Genomic DNA, 14,356 nt, shown 5'->3' with positions numbered 1-14,356 from the left:
CATTTAATTTTGTCTTTTATTTATTAGCAAATGTATATTTGTCTAAATGTAATGTTGAAATTATTTATTGATAATAGAATTTTATAATTTTTTTAAAGTGGATAAAATTACCAATGTTAACTCTTTGGAGCAAGTGCAGTTACCCGATGGAAAACTCATTAAAGACGAAGAAAGAGAGAGAGGCAGAATTTCAAAAAAAGTTTATCTTATGTATATGAATGCATGTACTCTACCTTTGGCATTGTTTGTGATATTTCTCAGTATAGCTACCCAAGCCATGAAAATAGGCACTGATTTTTGGCTGTCTGCTTGGTCTGAATCTTCTACTTACAAAGAGGATGAAATAGATCTGGAGGAAGCAGAAAGCATGGGAGAATCTCAGGTACAAATTAGTGATAAAAGTTTCTACAAAAAAAAATAATAATAATAAATTTGACTTTAGAAATTAATAATTTTAATTTTTTTTTTTTTTTATTTGGTAGTTTTATGATAATTTTTTCAAGACGATTGTCATTATAATTTTTTTTTTTATAAATCAATTTCTGAAGAAAAAGATTTTTCTATCAATCTAATTCAGGCATAAAAGAATCTCAGGTACAAATCAGTGAAGAAGTTACTATAAAAAAAATCTCTTTGACTGCCAAAATTCGTACTTTTTATCATTAAATTTTGTCAATGTTAATTTTTCTTTTAATTTGTTTATTTTGTGGTAATTTTTTAGGCAATTATCACTTTTAAAATTTTTTTATAACAATTAAAAATATATGTATTCTGGATCAAGGTACTTCAGGCATGTAAGAATTTTGATCTAATACTTTTGTTTGAATAAAAAATATCAATGGTACCTACCTTAATCTGTTAATAAACCATTTTTTTATATGTATAAAATCAAATTCATGTAAGATAATTCAAATAAATGTTAAAAGAAAAAATATAAAACAAAAAGAAAAATTTTCTAATTACAACCAATTGCTATTAAAGCTAAAAAACGAGAATAATAATTAAAATTATCTCAAAACCATCATCTAAGAGAATTTTGATTTATTAATTATATTTGAGGGAAAAGACCAATGGCAATTCATAAACAGTATTTTATAATAAAAATTACTTTGTGTAAAATTGTTTCATTTAAATTTAAAATATATATGTATATATAGATATAGAACAAATAACATTTTCAAACTGGGATCAATTACTATTGAGATGAAGAGAAAAAATTAAAATTTAAAATCTTTTTATTTAAGGATTGAGCTTACTAGACAAAACTGATCTTTGATAATTCTAATTTCTGCTTTGCTCTTTCTAACCTCAGTAATAATTGAGATAAAACCGATGAAGTATAAATGATAAAGTAGTATAAAGTATTATTATCTGAAAATAAGTAATCTCTAAAAATATATTTTACTTCTAGTCAGTAATCTTAAAAGCTTTTTCTCTGAAATAGTGTAGCAGGAATTATAATTAATTTGTTATTTATTATTGAATGATGAGATGAAATGATTAAGCATAATAAATTATCCATTAACATGTGTTTGATATTTTGACCAATAATAAATATTTTTTTATAAATGTTTTATATAAATTATTCTCAAACTGTACACCGCGTGAGGTTAGAAGAGTGCATGGAGCTCCATGGAAGAGTGGTGACTTTAAATAAACTAACTTATTGCTTTACTAGTAGTTTGTTGCTAATTTAGAAAAAAGTTTCAAGGTAGAGTTGAAAGAGTTTTAAATAATGTAATATATTATCTAAGTATCCTCCCCTAAGTAAAAGAAAAGCTATGAGTGTTCTATGCAAAACTGGGTTTTCAGCATTTGCTATTCTTCTCGTTCGAGAATTAAAAAAATCGGGGGGGAAAACAAAATCTTGTTTATTTTGAGGTTTGAAGAACTGCTATGAGCAGCAAGTTTCACCCATCACACTAAGGGAATTCACAATAACTTCAAGTGAGTCTTGTAATTTCGCTTTATTTATATTTTATCTTATATTTATAAATTTTAATGAATACCTCATATTAATTCAAATTAGAGAAGAATGAATTCTGAAAATGAGTTGTATTAACTATGTTTGTATTTTTCAATCTTGCACACAAGAATCTAATTAAAATTATACAGCAGATAATTTGTTTGGAAAAGTTTAGAAATCCCTTGGTTAGTACATCTCATTCACAATTCTCTTTCTTTTTTCAAAAAAAAAAAAAAAAAAAATCTTTGTCTTAAAAATTATTGTAGATACTTGCTCATAAGTCAAATTCTTTGAACATGTTCAATGAACTGAACTCTGCCTTAAATTTGCTCGGTTTCACCAAGCAGGCTTGACCGTGTGGCAAGTGGCATTAGAAACAGCAACAGAAAACTATTAACCATTTTGTATTGATAGTACATTAATTAGAATATTGTGTTATCGAATTATTTTATATTTTTCTTCATTCTTTTAATGACTTAACATTAATGATTCGTAGTTTTGGCCAGAATTTTTGGAGCTCAAACCACTGCGCTTCCTATTTCAGAAAACTTTAAAGCATTTTAAGTTATAATGGAGCAGTGGAAAGGAGCGCAATATGCTTATGAAGTAAAGGCATTTTACAAAAACGGCCTCGGTTACGGTGGAGATGCTGCAATAGATAATAGTTGCAGAAAACTTGTCATATGTGTTACCACAGGATGCTGAGCATTTTTATTTCTGAAAAATAAAGATTTTCCCTTTAGTTTTCAAGTTTGAAAATATTTTTTTTTAATGTTTACTGCGTAATTTTGCGTTATTAAAGCTGATCATTCACTCTTAATGGCATTTTTAAAATACCTGATTTTCTATCACATCTTTTAGTTTGTACCACGAGTGGGTTTTTTAAATATCTTATACTATAATATGAGGAATGGTTGCCAAGTCGAAAATCGCCCCAGAATTAATAAACTCCGGTAAACTTGGGGGTCTGGGGTTTTTGGCCACGAGGAATCGATTGGTGCCGGTTTTGAAGCGCTACGGTCGAGCAGTTCGGAGTTACAGATAGGATGTTTTCAAACTTTATTAGTTCGCCATAATGGCTATAGATACTTTTCTCCACTCTTATAAATGTATGCTAATGCGAACCTTACAATTGAAATATTAATTTTCGACATTTTAAACCAATAATATACGAAGGAATTAATAATTTAATTGTAAGGTTCGCATTAGTTTACATTTATCAAAGTGGAGAAAAGTTTAACTTTTGTGTTAAAATCACCGTCAACAAAGTCCGACATTTCAACATTCATCAGATTTCAAGCTACATTTTCAATATGCAGAACGCACCTCTACATGAAATTCTTGAAGGAGCCGGAATTTTGGAACGACAAGCGATCAACTCAATTCTACCCGCAAATGGACAACTAGAAGATACCGTCATTGTCAGAATGCTTCTCCATTACGCCGAACAAGCTTACCCGACAGTCAAAGTTGCCGTACTTCACCCTGAATTTGTCGCACGCTTCTACGTTACAACAGCGGATGGCGCTTATGAAGGAATGGCTCTTCTCAACGATATCAGCGACCAGAACAAGGCTTCCAACTATCTAACAACAAGGATTCGACGTGCTACTCATTCCCATTCACAAGAGAGCTCAAATGGATGGAGGCGAGCACTGGATGCTAGGAATTTACGAAGCAAGCTATGGAGAACGTCAACTATTAGTCTGTTATCCAGTCGACAACCCGCTGCCCATCGATGCTGTTTTGAGAAAAATACTGCGACACGTTTTGAATACCGTTGTTACGAATGAAAAGCTGAAAGGATGCATCGTGAAACCTCGCAACGCTTACAACCACCAAGATGACGCGTCTTCCTGCGAAGTTTACATCGTCTTTTATGCTCGACAATACCTCTCTCATCGACGCCTTTTCCTGGACAAGAATTTTCAAGAAGCGGATGAACGGAAGCAAATTTACGAATTCGTTGTGAACAGTGTCTTTAATTGAATAATTTTTTGTTATCAATTACATTTTATTTCCTATGACTTTTCAAACTGTACCTTTGTATAGAATAGTTCCCTTTCCAAACTTTGTTTAGATAGTTTACAATGGTGCACTTTAACCGGTTATCTTTTCACCAATGGTTTCACAAATTTTCTTATGGCATGTATTGTTTTGATAAATCACAATTGAAAATTTAAATCTTCGAGTTAGATTCGATACCTGTTTTCTCCGAGCGGAGCTCGGTCACCCGCTGGTGTTAATGATAATACCATAGGAGAATGAAATTTTCTGGCACAAACTTCTCAGAAAACTTAATACCAGCAATTTTTGTAGGTTCACTTAAATCTTATAACGAATAATTTAGTTGGTATTTAGGTAGTACAATGTAAGTATTCGCTATTGAATCATAAAATTTTATTTTGAGCTTGATTATTTACTTCTTTTTTCAGGCAACAAAGTAAATTTTTTCAAAAAATCCCATTGAATTCAATTCACAGACATTCGTATTATGACATTACGATTTTCCTCGAAGTGATTCTTCATTCGTAAATTTTAAATTTTTTTAAAAAAAAAAGAAGAAGAAAAAAAGTAGACGTACGTATCGATTTGGAAACAATTCGCTTCGAACCCCAGAAATTTTGCCTTCGGACATTTTGCCTTTAATGAAAATGAATACCTTTTAACCCACTGACGGCTTAGCAAATGGGCAAAATTGGAAGAATGCTTCTCCCTATTCCCCTATGAAACTGCATGGAAAAACCGGTTTTGCTACGTGGAGAAAACTGCAGGTTAAAATACGGCTTTTTAAGTACAGAGTCGTCAATGGGTTAAAAAAAAAAACATTTAAACATAGCCACAAAAATTTAAATTTCAGAGGTTGAAAAGTTCGACGGTTAGATGCAAACTATTTGACATAAATATCCCAATTCCCGCTATTTATGCTTTAATTTAATATTTTGTAATCAGGCAATTTAGTTACGAAAATGTTTTAAAATCATTTTTGAAAAATATCAGTAATAACATTACAATTAATTAATTATTTGCGTTTTATTTTGCATTTTGTTGAACTTGTTTTATTTTGTGTTTTTTGCTTGATTTTTTTTTTTTTTTTTTTTTTCAAATCGGTTTATTTTTTTTTTTTTTTTTTGGTGCTTCTCACACTATTGTTTTGATAAATTTTGCTATGGCTGTATTAATACAATATTAGAAAGCACTTTTTCGCGAATATAATCGTATGAGCTGACAACAAGATTATATCTCTTTGTTGTTGTGTTTTCTGCCTTTATTTTAAATTTTAATTATTCCTTCATTTTTTTTAAATTGTTGTCCCTGTTTTCTTAGTAATTTTGTCACACACACAACTTTTTCATATTTTTCGAAACAATTATACTGATAATTAATTTTTTTTTTTTGGAAATATATAAATGTATGTGCATTGATAAAACTCCAATTTCAGAACTTAAAAAGACGAAAAGAAAAAAATACATGAAGAAAAAAATACATAAAGAAAACAATATCTAACGTGAACTCGATATTTTTCGTGTATCTTCAGATTCGTAGCATTCGTTTTTCTTCTTAGAATCAAAGAAACCGAATGAAATATCATCAAGCAAAAACAGACACAGCAACAAAAAAAATCTTTTTTTTTTCCTCAAAAAGAGTAATGTGAAAATGCGGGTTCCGAAACAGTTTTTGGGTTGAGTGATTTTCAAGAAAAGCTCTTCAGGGCTACGTTATAGAGGGGCGAATGGCTACTAATCATTTTAGAAGTCAGCTGCATTTGACATTTTTTCCCGCCATTTTGTCTTGTGAGGTTTTCTGCTAGAAAATCAGAACGGCAGGCTGTTATTACTGCAACTTTTCATTAGCTAAAGTGGCAAAGAACTTAGTTTTCTTTACAGTTCTGCCTTGATTACTTTATATCTTTATTGAGACTGTATCACTGCAAAAAAAAATAATAATAAAATAAAAATAATACTTTTGATTGTTCTAAAATAGGGGTGCACAACCTGCGGCCCGCGGGCCAAATGCGGCCCGCGAGAGCTTCGAAACACAATAAAAAAAAAATTAAAAATGGCAATTTTTAATCGCACTTTTAAGTCATCACGTTTTGACACAATCAAGTTTAACAGATTCTTTATTAAATGTACGTTTAGCGCGCTTTCTTTAAGCCGATTTTAGAGTAAATGTAAATGATTTTTTTTTAAACAGTTATTTCCGCTTTTCTACGTGATTTCGAAAATCCAGAATTTTTATTACGACGCGAGTTTCAAGTCGCAAATTTAAATAATCGCTTTTCGTGCACTTTATTTGTGAATATTTCATCTTAAATCTAAGTGATTTTTTATCTTTTTTTTTTTTTGCAATTCTTTCTTTTTTTTTTTTTTTTTTTTTCAAAAATTTTTTTCGGCAGTTATTGCTACGCGTTCCCACGTATTTTAAAAAATTCCAATTATTCTATTACGCAGTGATGTGATTCTTCCGCGGATTCGCGGATTTCCGCTTTTTTTTTCAGATTTTTCCATTTTTTCGCTAATTTCCGCGGAATTTTTTTTTTTTTGTGCAAGTTAAAATATTTTGAGGAATTTAATTTTCCACGGAGCGAAAGTATTGAAGTCCTCATTCCTCCCTCTGAAGTTTCCCTAAAAATCATTTCCTTGGGATAAAACTGGTTGACCTTTATAATCAGGGATGAGATTTTTCCACTTTCTGGAAGATCTTCGCTTTTGTCTCTCGAATTTCTGCCCTTTTATCAAAAACTCCGATTCTCTAAAAGTTACGTTTTTTTTTAAAAATAAATATCCCACTTTTTCTGTGAAAATTCAGTCATAAACAGAAAATTCAAACTACGTCCTAGCTGCTAACCCTTCCACCTTTTACTTATTTTAGCTATTTTCTCCGATTTTACGCACAGGAAATAAGATTTTCCTTCTTTTTATCCGTCTGCTGATAGTTCGTATTTTCGTAATTCAGACGTTGCTGCTTCCTGTTTTTGGCGCGAAAGCAAACGGGGGGGGGGGAAATGAGGTGGATTTGCGGTGAGAATATTTATTTGCTCATTCAATTAATTTTGTAAATTTTTATTTATTATGTCTAAACAAAAACAATACAAACAAGCCTTTTAGAAATCCCTAGTCCAAACTCCGCAAATATCTCGATTCTTATTCCCGCGATTTTAATATCAATCATCTATTTTCTTATTTACTTGATTTAAAAGTTGCGCATTGTGATCCTTATTTACGCTATTTAAATATCGTACATTACGATTCTTATTTGCGAGATTTAAAAATCCAATATCGCGTTTCGTATTTAAGCATTTTTAAAATCGCGATTTTATTATCAAACATCTATTTTCGTATTTATCTGATTTAAAAGTTGAACGTTGCGATTCTTATTCAGGCGATTTAAATATCGTACATCGCGGTTCTTATTTACGAGATTGAAAAATCCAATATCGCGATTTGTATTTAAGCGCTTTTAAAAGCTTATGTAGCGATTCGTATTCACGCGAGCTTAAAATCCAATGTCGTGATTCGTTTTTGCGGTTGTAATATCAAACATCGATTTTCGTATTGGTGCGTGCTTTAAAAATTAGACATAGGGATTCATATTCGCGCAATTTAAAAATTATGCATCGTGATTCGTATTTACGTGATCTAAATATTACGCATCATGATTTATTCTCTCAATTTAAAATCATGCATGTGATGCATACATGCATTCATATAATTTTAAAATTAACCATCGGGATTTTTAATCACATGATTTACAAGTTTAAAAATCGCACTTTTTTGGATTTCCTCTTTTTCACTTTTTGACTACTCTCATCCCTGATTAGGACATGCAAATTTTAAATCATGCATTTGACACGCTTTATTTCGTGCTGAGTTCAGCATAAATATATTATATATCCCCAATTATTTCTATACTTTTCCACATGATTTTGACGATCCCGTTATTTTGATGTTATTACGACACGTGATTGTTAATCGCGCAATTAAATAATCACTTTTTGATACGGTATTTCGGTACAGTTTTATCGTAAATCCTAGTTATTTTTCCTTCGTTTTTATTTCCGCAACGAATATGATTTGGTTGAATGTGGTAAGGAATTGTGATTTGGTCAAAGACCAAATATTCGCCAAAAAAAAAAGAAGAAAAAATCGACTTAACGCCGTACACTTGGGGCCAAATAGCAAAATATTTTACTGCTACTAAAAAAATGCTGAGTCATAATAAAAATGCCTAAAAAAAGAAAAACAGAAAAAACGAATTTTTCTTAGTTCCTGAAACAAAACTTTAAGACTGAAAATCACACTTTTCTATGTTACTGGTTATTTATATTACAGTACAGGGAAAGAATGATAATAAATTAATAGTATGAGACGTTCTGTTAAAATGCTGGGTTATAATAAAAGCAGCAAAAAATGGAAAAAAATCCCTCTCAATTCTCAAAGTATCGAAAAAATGACAAAATTGACTTGTCTGATTATAATTTTTTTTTTAAAAAAAGTAATATCTATGAAAATTCAAAAATAAGAAAAACTTAGAAAAATACATTTCTCAAATATATTCTGCCGAATATTTGACTGATCATTCAACCTACTGAATTTTTCACAGAATGGCCAAATACTCGTTACATCCCTCCCTAATTTAAATGCAATGTTATTTCAACTAGAGAGATATTCATAAAATGGCGGAAAACGTGAATTTTTAAACTGCTCACTGTTTGTAGTTTAGATTTCAATTTTTTGTTGCTTAAATGATCTTTTTCGATGAAAAAAAGGAAAATGTTTACGATATAAAAAAATCTAATAATTAATAAAATAAAATAATAAAGTACATTACAAAATAAGCATTGAATTTTATTTTGAACTATCACAGTTTTGTTTTTATTTTAGGCTTTTGTTTAAAACCTGTAAATTTTTTTCAATTGAAATATTTAATTTGAATTTATAATACTTAAATATGACTAGACTTTTTCCTACTTTCATTCTGTGGGCATTACAGTTTTTTTTATTTTTATTTATTAGAATTTAATTCTAAAATGAATTTTCGTATTGCATGATATAATTAAAAAAAAACATTTCTTTTCTTCAATGTTTATTTATTTTGATAAATCTACAGTTCGTATGATAAAAATAACAAGTTTTTTTATTTTTGAATGAATTCTAATAATGGAACACTACTAAGTTATTGATATTGCTAAGTTTATTGATAAAAGAAATGGAACGCTAATGTTTAAATAAACATTACTACATTTGTCATTAACATGTCTAAATACATGTGCGGCCCTTCGTTAGCCAACCTGCTGTGCAAGTGGCCCTTCACTCAAAAAGGTTGTGCACCCCTATTCTAAAAGGATATTGGGAATCCGAATTTATCGATGTATTGCAGTTAATCCTGCTACTGAAATAATTTAGAATACTCAATATAACAGTAACTTATAAATGCCTCGCCATTAATAGGCATTTCATATTTCCTAACCTATTAATATTGCTTAACTCTTAAATTAAAATTTAATCTTCTAATCCCTTTAATTTTTTTATCCATAATATGTTGGCGTTTAAAATTATCCGTTGCGAATCCAAAGGATATTGTGAAACCGAATTTATGGTAGTGTTTTGCAGTTAGTCCTGTTACTGAAACAATTTAGAATAGTCAATATAACAGTAACTTATAAATGTCTTGTCATTAATAGGCATTTCATATTTCCTAACCTATTCATATTGTTTAACACTCAAATTAGAATTTAATTTTGTAATCCCCTTTATTTTTTAAACATAAATGTTGGCGTTCATAATTATCCGTTGCGATTCCGAATTATATTGTGAATCCAAATTTATCGCAATATTTTGTGGTTAATCCTGCTACTGATATAATTTAGAACAGTTAATGTAACAGTAACTTATAAATGCCTTCCCATTAATAGGCATTTCATACCTACTAGCCTATTAATATTGTTTAACACTCAAATTAGAATTTAATTTTGTAATCCCCTTTATTTTTTAAACATAAATGTTGGCGTTCATAATTATCCGTTGCGATTCCGAATTATATTGTGAATCCAAATTTATCGCAATATTTTGTGGTTAATCCTGCTACTGATATAATTTAGAACAGTTAATGTAACAGTAACTTATAAATGCCTTCCCATTAATAGGCATTTCATACCTACTAGCCTATTAACGCTTAAATTATAATTTTATCTTCTAATCCTCTTTTTTTTTAATCATAATATATTGGCGCTCAAAATTATCCGTTATTTTTTTTTCCTTCTCTGAAACATTTTAATTTGAATATCATTTTACACCTTGACACGATTTTTGATTAATAGCCAAATAATAGATATTTTCTTTTGATTAGTGAGAATTGTTTTACCCACGCATTTTAATGCAGTTTTAATCTGAAAAGCTATGGTAGGAAGCAGGTCAGTTTTTTTAAACGATTAATTCTTTTTTTAAAAAAAAATAAACAAATAAATGCATTCGAGTAAAATTGGCCAACATCCGCATTTCATATTTTTTATCTATCACCTTTTATAGTAAATTAAATTATTCGAAAAATTAAAATTGAATTTCGCTGTTTTCGAAACCTTATCCGCGTTAAAACAACAAACCTTTACTATTGAATATTCATCATAATCTGAGAGACAATAATTCTTTTTGACAATCTTCAGAGTTCTCCTTACCACGAACGAAACGTTTCGTCACAAGTTTTCTTTCATCTCTATAACTAATTTAAAATTTAGAAAAAGCATAGAACTAATTCAAAATTTAGAAAAGCATATAGAAAAAGTGAGTTTAGTCAAACCTAGAGCAAACCATTAAGTTTCTAATACTGAAAAGAAGTTTTTGAATTATCAAAATGAAATGAAATTATGAGAAGATCCAATAATTTGTTTGCTTTTTGATATTTTTAATTTTTTTTTCTTTTATCAACAATTGACGTTTCATGGCTTACTCTAAGTTTGCTTGAACTCCCTTTTTTTTTCTTTTAAATTTTAAACTTGTAATGGAGATGAAAGAGAATTTGCAATGAAAAATTTCTCCCTCAGATTGGTGTCCTCTTAAGAGCGAAATGCCTGATGGAAAAACGAATGTAATTTTAACAAAACCGATAAATGTTAACTTTTTTAACAAATTGGCATTTTTTTTTAATGAAATTTACTGAATTTGTGCCTTAACTCTTATTAAGTTAAATCTATGTTTTGCAAATTATTTACCTATTACAAGACTTTCACAAAATGTTTATCGTGAGAAGTAAAACAGGCTATTCCCTTAAACTGGAATTTGAAAAGTGGTCATGCTTGGAAAAATCCTTTTAGGTCTCTTTCGATAAACATGGGTCTCTCGACCTCAAATGTACTTTAGTGACTTCTTATTTATTTATTTTTTTAGACTTATTTTAGAACATCGTTTTGATTTTCTAAATTAAATTACATAGTGTCATTCAACTTAAACATGATTTATAGAAATTTAAGCATAACTACACGAAAACCATTATGGATATTGCACATGAATAAATCATAAACGTTCCTTCACTAAACGAATTTTATTACGTATAATAAATCTTGCAAGAACAGTTTTTTTGTGTTCTTTGGTGATTAAAAAGAGGACATCAATTAACGAACACAAACATATAACATCAACATCATTATCAACTCGAATATTTTATATTCAACAGTTTAATCTTACACCTTTAACATTGTCAATACATGGTGTTCCGCTATGAGCACCCGTAATGTGTATTTTTTAAATCCTTTTAAAAATATCAAGTAAAAAAATAGTGCATTTCATAAAAAGATCACAAAATAATATTTAAGAGAGAAAAATCAAAAACATTTTTAATCACTGACCAATCGCATGTGTCGTCAACAAAAGCAAAGAAGGGATTAAAATCATCTCAAATCAGTTTATTTGATGATGAAGTTTAAAGACGGTTTTTCGAGAAAAGTGAATGCCTTCAAGTCTCACTAAACAAATAATCAGGCTTTTGATTGTTTTGAACATGCCTGTGATCTTTCCTGGCTCAATAATGATTGGTCAGAGTTTGAAAGCGTTCTTGTTTTTGTTTTCTTCACTTACAGTATTAATTTATGCCTCCCATCTAATGTACATTTTTTTAAATATTTTCTTATAAAACTACTGAAAATGTATATTAAGGGCAGACATAACGGAACACCCTGTATTTACTAAGAATATAACTCTAAGCTTACTATACTTACTAATGAATTCGCATATTGAAATTTTTTATTACCATTAAAAATTACTATTTTCTAGTTTTAAGCACTTTTCCAAACATTCATAAATGGTTGGAAGAAATATAAAATACTTAATTAATCTAATTTCAACTTTCAATTTTTAAAATGGGGTAGAATCTTTGTAATATTTGTGTGAAAAAGAATATATATGAAATATTTTAGCAACAAAACGATTGAAAAGAAACATATGTAAAGCTAAATTGTTTACGTCAATGAAAGCTGATTCTAAGTAAAAAGGAATAATAAGCGTCGACTGGAACTATTTTTCCACAGCTTGGCCCATTTTCGATGCGTAATAATTTTCGGGGAGGACCGCTTTTCCATTTTGTTGACTTGTCAAAACTTTAAATAATCTTCGAAATTCCACAGATGGTAATCCAGTCGTCATTTTTTTGAAAAACGGGAATAAAACATTCTTCATAGATGTTAATATGGACTGAATAATATGGGCTTAATATAGGACTTAGGATTAAGGTTAATATGGACAGATGTTAATATGACTTTCGAGATGACTGAAGTTTGTGTTCCTAACAATAATAATAAAGCTCCAAAAATTATAAATAAATATATAAATAAGTGTGTATTTAAAAAAAAATAATGAATGCTTTTATTGATTTTTCAGAGTGAACAACTGGGCTTTGAGGTTTGGAAAGTCCATAGTAGGTGGCAGTATACAAGCAACATGTCTACAAAAAATTACTAATGTAAGTGAAAACATTATTGCATGTTTAATACGAAACTTTTATTCTTGAATAATTTATTCAATTACAGTTTTAAATTTGGTATTTGAAATTTTATTGATTGCTTATAAAATTTACGAAAAATATAACAAGTTTCTAAATTGTTCTAATTTTTTATCTCTGACACAATTTTTCCTGAACTCTCTCCTTTCCCACTCCTCAGTATCTTTGTATCTGATAAATAAAATTTCTTCAAATGTTTGATAATAGCGCGAGTATGACGATCCTCCGTTGTTGAGTACTAAGTCATAATTTAGCACATAGTAGTAGTACTTTATTTGCGTCGCATTAGAGTTGCACCAGTGGACCTTTGGCGACGGTCTCAGAAGCATCCCTGAGGATAATCCGAAGACTTGCCATCACAATTTTAATCCTCAGCTGAGGGATGATCCGATGAACTTGCCTATAGCCAGATGATCAGCGCATAAAGGATCGATACTACGCACACTCGGTACCTTCGCAGGTTGATCAAAGAGGTCACCCATCCGCTCACTGATCACTGTCAATAATGCTTTCGCTGACTTAATTTAAGGTTTAATAATTTCGTTTGCAAAATAAACCTAAAGTAAGTAAACAGTTTTCTTGGCATTAGAAACATTACTTTGAAAACCTGAAGGTTTTTATTACTTCATTTTTGACAATGATTCAAAAACTATATATTAAGAGTGGTGGTTACCGAGCACCTTGTTTGTACAATAATGTTAAAATAGCCAATTTTTATATCGCTTTTTTTCAGGCTATAAGAATTAACGGGATTTCACACAAATTTTTAGATCGATAAGCGAAACCATTAAACTCTGTTTTATTACATTATTCTTCACTATTTGAATTTTAATAATGATTTTATTTTCCTTCGTCTTGAATGTCATTCATTTATTAAGACTACGTTCAATAAAAATCTTTAATTCAGAAAGCAATTGTGCTTTTGTAAGCTCAATCAACCTTGTATGATTCATAACTCACATTTTGTAAGTGAATTTTGATGGGTTTGAACTTAGTGTCTTTAAAAAAAAATCCTATGAATATCCGGAGTTAAAACAAAAATTTAAAAAAAAAGGAATGAAAAAAGTTCAAGCGTTAGCAATTTTTATGAGATACAGATTTAATGATCCCTCTCTTTCGGTATTAAAATCCTATTATCTTTTTGCTCTAATGGACTTAATTTTAAAACAAAAAATATATAAAAAAAAATAAAACCTTCACAGTCACTTCTAGCTGAGTTTATTAATAACTTCGGATCCATTGACTTCTACATATTTTGGGATAGAAGATGGTGGTCCTTCTTTAATAAGCGAGAAAAAAAAATAATTTTTCATCCTTTCTATTTTCTATACAGTTATTTTGAAAGTTATCTTCGTAAAGCACTATTAGAATTTTTTTCTAAATTCGGAGCTCAGTTAT

At 29.5% G+C, this 14,356-nt stretch overlaps 1 long non-coding RNA gene across 1 annotated transcript; it reads left to right on the top strand.

Annotated features, from left to right (window-relative positions):
* The first annotated feature begins 101 nt into the window (after window positions 1-101).
* Window positions 102-14,015, top strand: LOC147809935 (uncharacterized). The gene is made up of 2 exons (XR_015433898.1): window positions 102-382; window positions 12,838-14,015. It is a non-coding gene; the product is annotated as an uncharacterized LOC147809935 (long non-coding RNA).
* Window positions 14,016-14,356: the final 341 nt, after the last annotated feature.

Source organism: Parasteatoda tepidariorum, chromosome 5 (assembly GCF_982258835.1).
Source record: "Parasteatoda tepidariorum strain Cologne lab strain chromosome 5, Ptep-v5.0, whole genome shotgun sequence".
Classification (NCBI taxonomy): domain Eukaryota; kingdom Metazoa; phylum Arthropoda; class Arachnida; order Araneae; family Theridiidae; genus Parasteatoda; species Parasteatoda tepidariorum.
The sequence above is the reverse complement of the archived record's forward strand: the minus strand, read 5'-3'. Positions and strand labels throughout refer to the sequence as shown.